A 14,262-nucleotide genomic window follows, 5' to 3' on the forward strand; every position below is an offset into this window, starting at 1 on the left:
CCGCCGCAGCCCCCTGTCGTCGCCGCCGCCGCCGCCGCAGCCCCTGTCGTCGCCGCCGCCGGCCGCCCCGCAGCCCCTGTCGTCGCCGCCGCCGCCGCCGCAGCCCCTGTCGTCGCCGCCGCCGCCGCCGCAGCCCCTGTCGTCGCCGCCGCCGCCGCCGCAGCCCCTGTCGTCGCCGCCGCCGCCCGCCGCAGCCCTGTCGTCGCCCGCCGCCGCCGCCGGCAGCCCCTGTCGTCCGCCGCCGCCGCCGCAGCCTGGCCGCCGCCGCAGCCCCTGTCGTCGCCGCCGCCGCCGCCGCAGCCCCTGTCGTCGCCGCCGCCGCCGCCGCAGCCCCTGTCGTCGCCGCCGCCGCCGCCGCAGCCCCTGTCGCCGCCGCCGCCGCCGCAGCCCCTGTCGTCGCCGCCGCCGCCGCCGCAGCCCCTGTCGTCGCCGCCGCCGCCGCCGGTCGCCGCCGCCGCAGCCCCTGTCGTCGCCGCCGCCCGCCGCCGCAGCCCCTGTCGTCGCCGCCGCCGCCGCCGCAGCCCTGTCGTCGCCGCCGCAGCCCGCCGCCGCCGCCGCCGCAGCCCCTGTCGTCGCCGCCGCCGCCGCCGCAGCCCCTGTCGTCGCCGCCCCGCCGCCGCAGCCCTGTCGTCGCCGCCGCCCCGCAGCCCCTGTCGTCGCCGCCGCCGCCGCAGCCCCTGTCGTCGCCCCGCCGCCGCAGCCCTGTCGTCGCCGCCGCCGCCGCCGCAGCCCCTGTCGTCGCCGCCGCCCGCCGCAGCCCCTGTCGTCGCCGCCGCCGCCGCAGCCCCTGTCGTCGCCGCCGCCGCCGCCGCAGCCCCTGTCGTCGCCGCCGGCCGCCGCGCCCCTGTCGTCGCCGCCGCCGCCGCAGCCCCTGTCGTCGCCGCCGCCGCCGCCGCAGCCCTGTCGTCGCCGCCGCCGCCGCAGCCCCTGTCGTCGCCGCCGCCGCCGCCGCAGCCCCTGTCGTCGCGCCGCCGGCCGCCCCTCGTCGCGCCGCCGCCGCAGCCCCTGTCGTCGCCGCCGCCGCGCCCTGTCGTCGCCGCCGAGCCCCTGTCGTCGCCCGCCGCCGCCGCAGCCCCTGTCGTCGCCGCCGCCCGCCGCAGCCCCTGTCGTCGCCGCCGCCGCCGCAGCCCCTGTCGTCGCCGCCGCCGCCGCAGCCCCTGTCGTCGCCCCGCCGCCGCCGCAGCCCCTGTCGTCGCCGCCGCCGCCGCAGCCCCTGTCGTCGCCGCCCGCCGCCGCAGCCCCTGTCGTCGCCGCCGCCGCCGCCGCAGCCCCTGTCGTCGCCGCCGCGCCGCCGCAGCCCCTGTCGTCGCCCGCCGCCGCCGCAGCCCCTGTCGTCGCCCGCCCGCCGCCGCAGCCCCTGTCGTCGCCGCCCGCCGCCGCAGCCCCTGTCGTCGCCGCCCGCCGCCGCCGCAGCCCCTGTCGTCGCCGCCGCCGCCGCAGCCCGTCGTCGCGCCGCCGCCGCAGCCCCTGTCGTCGCCCGCCGCCAGGCCGCCCCGCAGCCCCTGTCGTCGCCCGCCGCCGGCCGCCGCAGCCCTGTCGTCGCCGCCGCCGCCGCAGCCCCTGTCGTCGCCGCCGCCGCCGCAGCCCCTGTCGTCGCCGCCAGCCGCCGCAGCCCCTGTCGCGCCGCCGCCGCCGCAGCCCCTGTCGTCGCCGCCGCCGCCGCAGCCCTGTCGTCGCCGCCGCCGCCGGCAGCCCCTGTCGTCGCCGCCCGCCGCCGCGCAGCCCCTGTCGCGCCGCCGCCGCCGCAGCCCCTGTCGTCGCCGCCGCCGCCGCCGCCGGCGAGCCCCTGTCGTCGCCGCCGCCGCCGCAGCCCCTGTCGTCGCCGCCGCCGCCGCAGCCCCTGTCGTCGCCGCCGCCGCCGCAGCCCCTGTCGTCGCCGCCGCCGCCGCAGCCCCTGTCGTCGCCGCCGCCGCGCAGCCCCTGTCGTCGCCGCCGCCGCCGCAGCCCCTGTCGTCGCCGCCGCCGCCGCAGCCCCTGTCGTCGCCGCCGCCGCCGCAGCCCCTGTCGTCGCCGCCGCCGCCGCAGCCCCTGTCGTCGCCGCCGCCGACCGCAAGCCCCTGTCGGCGCCGCCGCCGCCGCAGCCCCTGTCGTCGCCGCCGCCGCCGCAGCCCCTGTCGCGCCGCCGCCGCCGCCGCAGCCCCTGTCGCCGCCGCCGCCGCCGCAGCCCCTGTCGCCGCCGCCGCCGCCGCAGCCCCTGTCGCCGCCGCCGCCGCCGCAGCCCCTGTCGCCGCCGCCGCCGCCGCAGCCCCTGTCGCGCCGCCGCCGCCGCCGCAGCCCCTGTCGCGCCGCCGCCGCCGCCGCAGCCCCTGTCGCCGCCGCCGCCGCCGCAGCCCCTGTCGCCGCCGCCGCCGCCGCAGCCCCTGTCGCGCCGCCGCCGCCGCAGCCTGTCCGCCGCCGCGCCGCAGCCCCTGTGCCGCCGCCGCCGCCGCAGCCCCTGTCGCCGCCCCGCCGCCGCCGCCGCCGCCGCAGCCCCTGTCGCCGCCGCCGCCGCCGCAGCCCCTGTCGCCGCCGCCGCCGCCGCAGCCCCTGTCGCCGCCGGCCAGGCCGCCGGCCGCAGCCCCTGTCGCCGCCGCCGCCGCCCGCAGCCCCTGTCGCCGCCGCCGCCGCCGCAGCCCCTGTCGCCGCCGCCGCCGCCGCAGCCCCTGTCGCCGCCGCCGCCGCCGCCGCAGCCCCTGTCGCCGCCGCCGCCGCCGCAGCCCCTGTCGCCGCCGCAGCCGCCGCAGCCCCTGTCGCCCCGCCGCCCGCCCCTGCCGCCGCCGCCGCCGCCGCAGCCCCTGTCGCCGCCGCCGCCGCCGCAGCCCCTGTCGCCGCCGCCGCCGCCGCAGCCCCTGTCGCCGCCGCCGCCGCCGCAGCCCCTGTCGCCGCCGCCGCCGCCGCAGCCCCTGTCGCCGCCGCCGCCGCCGCAGCCCCTGTCGCCGCCGCCGCCGCCGCAGCCCCTGTCGCCGCCGCCGCCGCCGCAGCCCCTGTCGCCGCCGCCGCCGCCGCAGCCCCTGTCGCCGCCGCCGCCGCCGCAGCCCCTGTCGCCGCCCGCCGCCGCCGCAGCCCCTGTCGCCGCCGCCGCCGCCGCAGCCCCTGTCGCCGCCGCCGCCGCCGCAGCCCCTGTCGCCGCCGCCGCCGCAGCCCCTGTCGCCGCCGCCGCCGCAGCCCCTGTCGCCGCCGCCGCCGCCGCAGCCCCTGTCGCCGCCGCCGCCGCCGCAGCCCCTGTCGCCGCCGCCGCCGCCGCAGCCCCTGTCGCCGCCGCCGCCGCCGCAGCCCCTGTCGCCGCCGCCGCCGCCGCAGCCCCTGTCGCCGCCGCCCGCCGCCGCAGCCCCTGTCGCCGCCGCCGCCGCCGCAGCCCCTGTCGCCGCCGCCGCCGCCGCAGCCCCTGTCGCCGCCGCCGCCGCCGCAGCCCCTGTCGCCGCCGCCGCCGCCGCAGCCCCTGTCGCCGCCGCCGCCGCCGCAGCCCCTGTCGCCGCCGCCGCCGCCGCCGCAGCCCCTGTCGCCGCCGCCGCCGCCGCCGCAGCCCCTGTCGCCGCCGCCCGCCGCCGCCGCAGCCCCTGTCGCCGCCGCCGCCGCCGCCGCAGCCCCTGTCGCCGCCGCCGCCGCCGCCGCAGCCCCTGTCGCCGCCGCCGCCGCCGCCGCAGCCCCTGTCGCCGCCGCCGCCGCCGCCGCAGCCCCTGTCGCCGCCGCCGCCGCCGCAGCCCCTGTCGCCGCCGCCGCCGCCGCAGCCCCTGTCGCCGCAGCCCCTGTCGCCGCCGCCGCCGCAGCCCCGCTGCGAGCAGACCACGCCCGCACGGAGGCAGCCACACCGCCGCGTGTCGCACACTCCGTTACAGCGACACTGCACAGCACAGAGACACCACCACCACCACCACACGTTTTGTAATAGTAGCAGTGCGCGTGAGTGCACTCGCGTGCGTGAGTGCGTGCGCGTGCGTGCACTCGCGTGCGTGAGTGCGCGTGCGTGCGCGTGCGTGCACTCGCGTGCGTGCACTCGCGTGCGTGCGTGCACTCGCGTGCGTGCACTCGCGTGCGTGAGTGCACGCGCGTGCTACGTACGTACGTGTACGTGACTGTACATGCGCGTGTACGCGTGTGCGCGTGACTGTACATGCGCGTGTACGCGTGTGCGCGTGACTGTACATGCGCGTGTACGCGTGTGCGCGTGACTGTACATGCGCGTGTACGCGTGTGCGCGTGACTGTACGTGCGCGTGTGCGCGTGTACGCGTGTGCGCGTGCGTGAGTGTACGTGCGGTCACCCTGTAGGGCGCAATAATGTTGCTCCGTCGCCCGTCCGTGTTCACCACCGCCTTGGCCACGAACGACTTCAGCTGCGTCGCGAACAAAAGGCGGAGGTCACGCGCCCACCCCGCCGTGTAGCCTCTAACGGTGTAGGGGCAAGTGCTGCTAGTCGCCACCACCACCACTACAACTGCCTCCACCTCCACCATCACCGTCCATACTACCTCCACCACCACCTCCACCACCACCACCCCTACCACCTCCACCTCCTCATCCACCACCACCACCAGCACCTCCCGCATCTTGGAGGGCATGAGCTCAATGGAGGAGTCGGGGGGACGCTGTGTGGGGGGTCGCTAGCCCCCGAGATCCCTCCCGCCTCCATCCCCTGTTTCGTTTACGTTACCCCACCTCCCTATTACCTGCTACGGTTTCGCCGGCATTCGAACGCGACGCCCCTACGGTTACAGCCTCGCGCCGCGCTCCCACGCTGCGAGCATACGTGCGCACAGCATCATCAATCAAACGCCCCACTCCCCATCTTTACACCGCTACGTACAGCTCTCGCACACTGCGAGCGTGTGCCCATCTATAGCCCTGTGCGGCACGTTACCAACGCGCATCCGTATCCGCCACGTAACGAACGTATGCGCACTCACGCACGCAGCTCTGCACGGCACTCACTCAACACTGACCACTCACGTTAGGATCGCGCACCTGTATCGCACACGGAGCGCACACACGCACACACTGCACGACAAGATCACGCGAGACCACGCTTCGCTATTAATGATTTATTACCTGGTAACTAATGTTGAATCGGTGAGTCGACGAGGCTGGCCTATTCCACTAAACCGGTACCTATTCCCTATTTATCTGCTATTATCCTACTTCACCTCCCCACTCACTGTTTGGCGCCCGCGGAGGTACCTCGATACGTCACACGGACGTCCGGGTTGCTGGCTGGAGCTGCTGCTGGTCCGCTGGCCTGGAGAGAAGAGAGCCCCTTCCCCCTTGCGCCCCCCCTCTTTATTCTCTCTACCTCAAAGGGATGCTGCGCTGAACAATGGGCTCGTGCACCTCGAGCCCGCGCACGGCGGTTCCGGGCGCTTTTGATCCGCTAATCGGTGAGCGGCGTAAATCCTAATTAATCCCTTTCTCACGCAGGCCCCCATCATCGAGGTTCATGCGGCGGCGTCCATGACAAAGGTGCGCCGTGGGAATTTGTGCACGGCTGCCCGCGTGACCCCGCTCTCCAGGTTATTCATACTAATAGCCTCATCCTTTAACTCCCCTAATAATGGTGCCTGCGTGCCCGAGCGTAATTACGTCGTCCCTCCGCTGCCGGTGCGGGGGTGCCTGATTATGCAGTTCAGATGCGCTGCGTGTTTTCTAATGATGCGCCTCCATCACAATACTTATTCCCTCTGCCTGCCCCGTCGATACTCGCCTGTGTGGGGGGAAATGTGCCTCAACCGCGGTGGCCAAATGCCCCACGCCGCGACCACACCATATTAAGGCCGGCCGCAGCGCCGCGGTGCCACGTAGCACGGGGGAGGTCATCCAATTCCCTGATCGCCGGAAACCGTGAGAATTAATCCCGATGAGGGTTTCTCGGATAAAAACCGGTCGATCAGGTGACCTTCCCTTCCAGCTCTATGGGGGGGGGGGGGGGAATGCGTGCGGATGTGTGCTTATGTGGGGGGGGTGATGGGGGGCAGTGCGGTGGGGGAAGCCGGGCGGCTCCCTGGCTCGGCAGAGCGGCCCTGTCGCTGTGGCACCACAGCTGCATGTGGAGTGTCCGTGTGAGTGAGTGTACGTCCGTGAGTGAGTGTACGTAGGTCGACTCAGCCTCAAATGAGTACCCGGTGAGGTGTGTAAAATCGCCACTGGGGAGACAAAGGCGGTCGGGCGTGGTGCTGGCCACCCACCCCCTCGTGTACCGTTCTGGCCTTCATAGGTGCTCGCTAACAGCACTTGCCCCTACAGTCTGTTAAGGCTATACGGGGGATCTTTATCTTTGTCCCTCTCTGTGTGTCTCTGTGTCATCTTTCTGTGTGTGTCTCTCTCTCTGTCATCTCTCTCTGTCCGTGTCTCCGTGTCTCAAATTGAGCAATCTTTGGAAGAACGTCATCAACCAGTTGGGGAGTTGACTTATGTTAGCCGACTCTGTGTATTGCATTAAATTTCTAAGTTTACTAGGTTTGTTTTCTCGTTCATGTTTTTGTTTGTTTGTTGCGGTTGCACCCGATTCAAGAGCCGAATGGCTCACGGGGCTATACCAAATAAATGAAACTAAAACTATTATGTAATTTATTTATTTTTTCTACGTGACTTTACCGAAAGAACCAAACAGTTTCTTGCTTAAGTTTCAATTTCTCTTCACCTGGCTCGCTACTTTGTAACTTTTTTTTATTTTAAATATTCAGTTTTTTTTTTCATTATTTACCAGGCCACACCCGCTTGAGCTGCTGTACTGCTCTTGTTTCAAAAAAATGCGTAATTCGCATGAATTATGTTAATGTATGTAATAATATACATAAATTATGATTATCACGGAGATAATCGTAGTAATTTATGCGAATGCTTGTGATTATGTTAATGTATGCAGTTATTATAATTATGCCTTAGCTTCGTTATCCAGAGTTGTATCAATCAGGATAACCGATTATCTTTGATTAAACATTTGTAATAAAAGACTTGACCACGATGTCTGGCTCGGTGTCCTTTATTTGGTTCGGTTTCTGTTTCCCACACGGCTGTCCTTATTTATCTCCTTCCACACGGTGCCGACTTCGCTGTTTCTCTCGTCACCGCCAACAGCTCCGCTGTTGGTCTCTGCCGCTCCCGTAGCTCCCGTAGCAGCCCCGCTGCTGTTACTCTCACGTAGCCCCTCCGGCTGTACTCGCTGCAGCCCCCCTCTCTGGGTCACTCCCGTAGACTCTGACAGCCTCGTTGCTGTCTCTCTCTCTGTCGCTCCCGTAGCTCCTGGCAGCCTCACCGCTGCCTCTCTTACACAGCCTCCCTGGCTGTACTCGCTGCAGCCTCACTCCCTCCAGTAGCCCACTACTGTCTCCGGGGTTGGCCACCGCTGGCCGACGGTGCCACCCCTCCTTGGTTCGCCCGCGTGGCCTCACCCTTTTCCAGTCTCAACCCAACTCCCTTCTCCTTCTGGTTTTACCGCTTAAGGACCCGAACCTTCCTCCCACGTCACATGACTCCACCTCCCCGTGACGTCACATCCCGAAGGTCGATTACACCCGCATTACACATTTATTGATTATCTTAGTGTGTTTATGTTATGTTAGGTCTCCAAATTCATATCTCATCGCAGGTAGACAGTTTTGCATGGACTGGGAGAGAAGCACTCGAACACTTGGTGTTAAGCAATTTTAATTCTAAACAAACATATGACACTAATATGCAGAGGTGGGACAAAGTCATTGTTATGCAAGTCCAAGTCGAGTCGCAAGTCATCAAATTCATGACTCGAGTCTGACTCGAGTCCAAGTCACATGACTCGAGTCCACACCTCTGCTAATATGCAAAGGCAAAAGTATACGTCAATAGATTCAATCGGCAAGATTATGCAATTAACGAAAATAAATGACTAAAACATTTCTTCTTCTTGGTTCTTTCGGTAAAGTCACGTAGAAGGGAAGTAATAAAATAATAAAAATAAAACATTCTCACGACGTTTCGGCCACAACGCAAGTAGCCGTCCTCAGGTGCCATAGACAAACCCAACATTAAACCCTCCCCGTAGAGGCGGTTAAATTTCGATTTAAAGCTTTCGTGACTGCAATTTAACCGTCTCTACGGGGAGGGTTTAATGTTGGGTTTGTCTATGGCACCTGAGGACGGCTACTTGCGTTGTGGCCGAAACGTCGTGAGAATGTTTTATTTTTATTATTTTATTACTTCCCTTCTACGTGACTTTACCGAAAGAACCAAGAAGATGAATCCTTGCAGTCACGAAAGCTTTAAATCGAAAAATAAAACATTTCTTATTCATGTAACTCAACGGCAGCAACTGCTTTGCACGATCAGTTGATATTGAACGCACCACCTTGAAATGGCAACCCCTTTTGAAACACAAAGATAACTTTTTAAAATCTTATTCGTGTGCGTGTTGTGTGCGCGTTGTCCCCTTGTAATATTAATTTTAAAAAAATTAGAGCCGGGAGTTTTGTCTTTAGCTTGTGGGGTGGGGGAGGGATTATACAAACAGTGGCCAGAGAGGTTCTCTCTGGCTTGGGCGTGGCCGCAGCGAGCCCGTGCTGCGCCCTCTCTCCACTGCTGGATTGAGCGGCGTTGGCACCATGTTCCTTGAAGAAACTTGCTTGCTTGGCGCTTGATGGTTCCGTCGTCGCTGCTGGACGTCTTGTCTGTTCTCACTGGGTGTTGGTCGGTGTGTGTGTATCAAACACACGGCGCATTCGATGGCGCTCTCTCTCTCTTGGTGGCAGCTCTAGGCTTCTCCACTGCTGGATGATTGTTGAGTCGGCACGATGCTCGGTGATGCCCGAGTCGTGCTGCTGCTGTCCCTCTCTCCTTGATCGCTGCCAACTTCACACGGACACCCGCCCTTACTTCAGGCTGTGTTGGCTCAGGCTCTGGACGAAGTGGCTCTGCGCGCTCACCGGCTTGGAGCGCCCTGGCGATGAACGATGGCTCTTGTTGCTCATCCGCTGCTGCTCGTCCTTTGCGATGCTCGCTTGGTCGACGCTTGATGGTTTCCGCCCTTTCTATAGGTCGATTGCTTGTCACTCGTCACTCTCTCTTCTCCGTGCTTTCCTTTGTTCGTGCAGCTGCCAGCTTCACTCGCACTTAACTTCGTTCTGCGAGAAGCGACACCTGCTATCGGCATCGGCGTTTGCTCCCTCACGACGCTCCGCCAGCCGGAGCACGGCTGAACCCAGCCTCAGCACGGCTGAACCCAGCCTCGACCCAGGTTGAACTCAGACTTCTGCGACTCGAACGACCCCTCCTCGTTCCATCTCTCTTCGAGGCACGATCTGCCCCAGCTCTCTTGCGAGCCGAGTTGCGAGAGTGAGCGCCACTCGAACCAGACTGCTCATTCGTGATGTGCGCTTGTGCTTAAAACTCAAAACGTGACTCCCCTCTCTGCGCATCTCTTGCGAGAGGAACAACAACGAGAGAAACAGATGTCCCAGCTATGCCAGCACAGACCCCCCCCCCTCGCGACCCTTTGACCCCTCCCTCTGAGTGGGTCATTCCGAGGCCAGACCCCCAATACGTATTCAGGCTGGTATGTGTTTGTGCCAAATCGTTGGAAGACAAAGGTGGCCGAGGAGATTTTTGGTTCTATGGAATGCATATTCTTTAAGTTGTGCGTGGTTGACCTATTTTGACTTCCTATTCTTCTGGATGACCGTTGTTCTAACACTTAATAATTATTATTCAGTTTGTGATTTACCATGGTTATTAACACGTATTTCGTAGAGTTTATTGATGTTTGTTGTCTATCTATATACAGGGATCGCACTGTTTTACTCGAGTTATTTTGTTTAATGTCTTGAGGTTAAGTGTAAGTTGCCACTTACGCTTCCTTAACTGTTGGAATTCGTAATTATTATTTTTTTTGGTCAGGTAGATAGAAACATACAATACAAAATTATATATATATATACGGTGAATACGAGTAATATAAGGGAATATCTAATAACAAGCCCCTATTGTTTGTTGGTTAATTCTTTTTGTTAAGTTTCTACTTTTCGGTAAGGAAAACGTTAAAGAAAACGCGAGTTGCAACCGTTGTTATCCTTTACTCTGCACCTTATCTGTAGACATCCAGATGTCTTGGGAGGTTAGTCCATCGATCTTTGTCCATCTGGATGTCTATGACCTCTCTGTGACCGAAATCTTACCGTTTTAATGGCCCTCCATGTTTCATGGATTCCTGGTGTGCTTGTGAGGAGGAGTGGGTTGTTTTCATTATTAAATAAAAATAGAAGAAAAAAAATTTCTTCATTATTCTTAATATAAAAAGGGGGTATAAACACAACAGGAGGCACGTCCCGTGCCCCGCGGTGGGAATAGGCATTTCCGTTTTTTCGTCCGTCACCTTGAAATCGGTCCGATTTTCGATTTAGTGCGGTTTCTCTATATGTATTTATTTACTATTGCCGACCGGCACGTGACGAAGCACGCCATTGCGCATGCGCGAGACGCCGACCAGGGCGGTTGCCCCTGGCAACGGGCAGCAACGCCGTCGCTGCAGGGTGGACGCCATTTTTAATTCGCGTTAAAAATATGCGCACGCATTAACACGCGACGCTGAGGTAAATTCATCAAAGTTTCACGTCCTCTTCACTCCCCCACCCCTCTCCCTCACCACTCTCCCTCACCACTCTCCCTCACCCCTCTCCCTCACCCCTCTCCCTCACCCCTCTCCCTCACCACTCACTCTCACCACTCACCCATCTCCCTCACCACTCGCCCTCACCCCTCACCGCTCACCACCCACGCTCATCCTCACCCTCTCCCTCACCACTCACTCTCACCACTCACCCATCTCCCTCACCGCTCACCACTCACCGCTCACCACTCACGCTCATCCTCACCCCTCGCCCTCACCACTCGCCCTCACCACTCGCCCTCACCACTCGCCCTCACCACTCGCGAGGAATTTAGCATATGTATGGGAAATGCAGGAATGCGACTAGTACTACTTGTGAAATCCGCTTGATGCGGAGCTTCTCCAATTTTTTCATGCTGGAATTTCAGTCCACACACCCTGGCACTGACCAGAGTGTGGAAGATGCCCAGGCTGCTGGCCGGACGTTTCCCCTCCACGACCACCCTCCTTGCCCTGTATATGGTGAGCTTAGCGTAGCCCACCCAGTACAGTGACCAGCCCCTGAAGATGTTGGGATCTGTCGCCCTTTGGGTGTCCAAAGATGAGGAACGTTGGATAAATGGAGGTTGAACCTTTAGGCCTTAAATGTACGCTCCAGCTTCAAAATACGCTCCAAGCTTGGCGGCGTCTCATTCTTCACCTGAGGACGGCTGCTTGCGTTGTAGCCGAAACGTCGTGAGAATTCTGACTGTGGCAGAGCGAGGCAACTCTCAGCAGTGTGGAGGTGGAGGTGTGGGTGGACTTCCCCCGAGACAATAGAAAGTGAAATGGAGACCCTGTAGATGCGTAAGCTTGAGACGATGTCGCTCCAATAGATGCACCCTTGTCACAGGCCTTTAATGACAAGAATGTGAAGTTGAACACTCAGTTCCTAGGTTCAACCTGCAGGGTAAGAGCGGCCAGTCTTTGTGGACCTGTGGGTTGCGTAGATCTCTAACCAGGAGCGAGATCCAATAAGCTCCCAAGCATTCACTATGTTATCATAATTGCATTTATATGGTGCTCGCTTAATTGCCCCAGCAACACTGAGTTTTGTATCGTTTCTCGTCTCAAACACTCGAAGAGCATCCCCAAGTAGCAGCTGCCCCTGTGTGGCACAAGGTGGTGGCCCTGCACGGGCCTGCGTGTGGACAAGAGCCTGTCAGTAGGGGGCGATGGTTGATGTGGCATCTTAGTTGTGGAGTTTGTAGATAATGTTTTTAGAATTTGCTACATTAAACATGCAATGGCCTACTTGTTTTGAATGGAGCAATAGTATGTTGTACATACACTGTTAAGCAGACAGTGTTTTTTGTTTATCTTGTTAATACGATGTCACCTGATGCAGCATATTTCAGTGCAGTAATTTAACTTTGTAAAAATGATTGTCAATAAGTTAGAATGAATACTTGTCTGATTGTGTGCGTACGTGTAACATTTTGTCTACAAGGGTCAAACATTGAATGAGTCGTGTGAGGACACGGTGTGTGTTTTGCAAGTAACCTGGACAGATCAGATTCTTGTCATCGCGCTCGGGTTCAATCAACCCGAGCGCGATGACGTCACCACGCACGGGGGCGCCCCAACCAGCACCCCCCACCCACGTGACCAGCCCTTCCACCCACTGCCCACGTGACCAGCTCCCCCCTGCCCACGTGACCAGCCCCTCCCCTCCCCCGCCCACGTGACCAGCCCCTCCCCCACCCACGTGACCAGCCCCTCCCCCGCCCACGTGACCAGCCCCTCCCCTCCCCCGCCCACGTGACCAGCCCCTCCCCTCCCCCGCCCACGTGACCAGCTCCTCCCCCCCCCACCCACGTGACCAGCCCCTCCCCCGCCCATGTGACCAGCCCCTCCCCTCCCCCGCCCACGTGACCAGGTCCTCCCCCCCCGCCCACGTGACCCTCCCCCGCCCACGTGACCAGCCCCTCCCCTCCCCCGCCCACGTGACCAGCCCCTCCCCTCCCCCGCCCACGTGACCAGCCCCTCCACCCCCGCCCACGTGACCAGCCCCTCCACCCCCGCCCACGTGACCAGCCCCTCCCCTCCCCCGCCCACGTGACCAGCCCCTCCCCTCCCCCGCCCACGTGACCAGCCCCTCCCCCGCCCACGTGACCAGGCCCTCCCCTCCCCCGCCCACGTGACCAGCCCCTCCCCTCCCCCGCCCACGTGACCAGCCCCTCCCCTCCCCCGCCCACGTGACCAGCCCCTCCACCCACCGCCCACGTGACCAGCCCCTCCCCTCCCCCGCCCACGTGACCAGCCCCTCCCCTCCCCTGCCCACGTGACCAGCCCCTCCCCTCCCCCGCCCACGTGACCAGCCCCTCCCCTCCCCCGCCCACGTGACCAGCCCCTCCCCTCCCCCGCCCACGTGACCAGCCCCTCCCCCGCCCACGTGACCAGCCCTCCCCCCCCGCCCACGTGATCAGCCCCTCCCCCCGCCCACGTGACCAGCCCCTCCCCTCCCCCGCCCACGTGACCAGCCCCCCCCCCGCCCACGTGACCAGCCCCTCCCCTCCCCCGCTCACGTGACCAGCCCCCCCGCCCGCCCACGTGACCAGCCCCTCCCCCCCCCGCCCACGTGACCAGCCCCCCCCCCACCCACCCACGTGACCAGCCCCTCCCCCCACCCACCCACGTGACCAGCCCCGCCCCTCCCCCGCCCACGTGACCAGCCCCTCTCCTCCCCCGCCCACGTGACCAGCCCCTCCCCTCCCCCGCCCACGTGACCAGCCCTCCCCCCCCGCCCACGTGATCAGCCCCTCCCCCGCCCACGTGACCAGCTCCTCCCCCCCGCCCACGTGACCAGCCCCTCGCCCGCCCACGTGACCAGCCCCTCCCCTCCCCTGCCCACGTGACCAGCCACTCCCCCCCCCCGCCCAAGTGACCAGCCCCTCCCCTCCCCCGCCCACGTGACCAGCCCCTCCCCCCCGCCCACGTGACCAGCCCCTCCCCTCCCCCGCCCACGTGACCAGCCCCTTCCCTCCCCCGCCCACGTGACCAGCCCCTCTCCTCCCCCGCCCACGTGACCAGCCCCTCCCCCCCCACCCACGTGACCAGCCCCTCCCCCCGCCCACGTGACCAGCCCCTCCCCTCCCCCGCCCACGTGACCAGCCCCCCCCCCCGCCCACGTGACCAGCCCCTCCCCCCCCCGCCCACGTGACCAGCCACTCCCCCCCCCCCGCCCACGTGACCAGCCCCTCCCCTCCCCCGCCCACGTGACCAGCCCCTCCCCTCCCCCGCCCACGTGACCAGCCCCTCCCCCCCCCCCGCCCACGTGACCAGCCCCTCCCCTCCCCCGCCCACGTGACCAGCCCCTCCCCTCCCCCGCCCACGTGACCAGCCCCTCCCCTCCCCCGCCCACGTGACCAGCCCCTCCCCCCCCCGCCCACGTGACCAGCCCCTCCCCCGCCCACGTGACCAGCCCCTCCCCTCCCCCGCCCACGTGACCAGCCCCTCCCCCGCCCACGTGACCAGCCCCTCCCACCCCCGCCCACGTGACCAGCCCCTCCCCTCCCCCGCCCACGTGACCAGCCCCTCCCCCCCCCACCCACGTGACCAGCCCCTCCCCCCCCACCCACGTGACCAGCCCCTCCCCCCCCCCCGCCCACGTGACCAGCCCCTCCCCTCCCCCGCCCACGTGACCAGCCCCTCCCCCCCTCCCACGTGACCAGCCCC

The sequence above is a fragment of the Lampetra planeri genome, chromosome 58 (assembly GCF_965212315.1).
Source record: "Lampetra planeri chromosome 58, kcLamPlan1.2.h2, whole genome shotgun sequence".
In the NCBI taxonomy this organism is placed as follows: domain Eukaryota; kingdom Metazoa; phylum Chordata; class Hyperoartia; order Petromyzontiformes; family Petromyzontidae; genus Lampetra; species Lampetra planeri.